This window comes from Tupaia chinensis, unplaced genomic scaffold (genome assembly GCF_000334495.1).
Source record: "Tupaia chinensis unplaced genomic scaffold, TupChi_1.0 Scaffold000099_1, whole genome shotgun sequence".
Taxonomy (NCBI): Eukaryota; Metazoa; Chordata; class Mammalia; order Scandentia; family Tupaiidae; genus Tupaia; species Tupaia belangeri.
The window spans coordinates 5670609-5672854 of record NW_006159563.1 but is presented as its reverse complement, the minus strand read 5'-3'; positions in this window follow the sequence as shown (position 1 = coordinate 5672854).

The following is a 2246-nucleotide window of genomic DNA, read 5'->3' as shown; positions in this document are numbered from 1 at the left end:
TCCGGCTGATGGTCTGACACTACACCGCAGCAGAGCACCTGAGGGTCAGACAACCAAGCCAATGCCAACCCTGAAATAATGGAAACCAGAACTGGAAGGTGGATGGAAGGCTTCAGTTCCCAGCCTCTCCAGAGGGGGGCAGCAGGCCACCAGCAGAGAAGGCCTGACTTGCTCTGTTTCGCTTTTAACTGCAGCTATTTCATCAGGGTAGGTGGTAGCATTGAATGCCCGAAGTATCTGTAGCCATCTCTTTGGGTTTGATCGGTTTTCATCCATTGAATCATTCCTAGGGCATCTCAGCCAGCAGGAAACCTTTGGTCCCCAGAGACAATTTTCCTCAGCTTTGAACACACTGATGGGCTTGGGAACATGAAAGATTGTCTTCCCAAATCTCCTCCCTGTTTTGTTAATCAATAGTATCCCCTTAGCCAGCCTGGGGCTCTCACGTGTTACCTACTAGGTCAACTGCTGCAAATTTCAGGCAGCCAAGGAGGAAGAGGCCAACTTGAGAGAAACCTAGAGAGGCCCTCGGAACCTCTCAGGAATAGTGTCTTGTGGGGAGTTAAACAGAATCAGAGATGACCAGGCCCAATATTTCTGGATATCTGAAGTAATGAATGTCTGATGTTTGAGCAAAAACAACTAGGGGCACCAAATGTAGGAAATTCAGGCGTCCCACAACTGGTGACAGGAAGTACAGGTCCTTTGGTGCCACGGGAGGGTGGGTGGTGAGGAATGGTGAGGAAAGGGCACAACTAGAAATGCTTCCAAACTGTGGAAGCATTAGGAGGCTTTCTGCTGGCCTTCAATAGATGAAAAATTACAGAGATAGAAAGCAAGAGAGACAAACATCAGCGTTTCTGTGCCATGATCTACAGAAAATACTGCCAGACAGACGCAGCAAAACAGGAAAAACAGGTTCATTTACATGCCATTAAATCAAACATACGTTAATTTTAACATGTGGTTTGATGTTTATATTTATATTTGTGTAAGTTTGCTATGTAAATGTTTAAAATTTTTATCCATTATTATTATCACTATTTTTTTTTTTTTTTAGTTTGACCAGAGAGAAAGAGTGCGAAAGTGAGAAAGCAAGCTGCCAGGTCTGAGGACTCAAACAGCAGTCAGCCATGTGGGAGTCCAGAGCCTCAACCACCACACCCCCGGCAGGTCCCTGCTAGGTGAATTTCTTAATAAAGTGAATTTTCATGGAAATACTTAGTTCATACTTAATAAAAAATGTGTTTTTAGGCTAGCCACTGGTGCAGTGGTAACAGAAAACTGTGATGCTGGATCCATGTGGGAAGGTTCCAGGTTCACATGGCGAGGCCTCCTATACACACTGGGTGTGTATGCATGACCATGATCTGAGCTGGCAAGGCTGGGGGGAGGTCATAGTGTGGGACCCTGGTGGGGATGCCTCTCTTTCTCTTTCATGGAAGAAGTAAATAAATCAAAAAAAAATTTTTTTAGAAGTTTTTGCTATAGGGCGCATGCGCTCGCCAGACAGACAGAGAGAGACAGAGAGATAGAAAGCAAGAAATCACCCCCCTGGGGGGACGACCACGCCGCAATCCCTTCTCCTCCATTCTTCTCTCGGGATCTTGGGCACGCACACACATGTGCCCGGCATGAGTTCTAAGCCACCGGGTCCAGGAAGCGAACCGCAGTCGACTACATGGGAGTCCAGCAACATAGCCATTACACCAACTGCTGGTCTCAATAAATCAAATTTTTGAAGAAAAAAAAAAAAAGAATCTCCTCAAACGCCTGAAATATCTTTCACAGTCATTACTGACATGCAACCCATTAATGTACCACCTATAAATTGGGAACCAGCAGTTAGCATAATGTCTATGTCGCTGGACTCCCATATAGTCAACCACAGTTCGCGTCCCGGACCCGGTGGCTTAGAACTCACACCAGGCGGTGTGCGTGTGTGCCCAAGATCCTGAGAGGAGAATGGAGGAGAAGGGATTGTGGCGTTACCATCCCTCCCTGGGGGGGTGATTTCTCGCTTTCTGTCTCTATGTCTCTGTCTGTCTGGCGAGCGCACGTGCCCCATAACGAAAACCTCTCAAAAAAAAAAAAAAAAGTACCATCTATAAATTATTCCTATTTGTTCCTTGAAGCAGGTTCAGTAAGGTCTCTGCTTGGCCTGGTCCTGTGGTAATTTATTCCAGTTTACTAAATAGCCTTGAAAGGAAAAAGCTGCATATCTTTTCAAATATTTTAAACTTTTC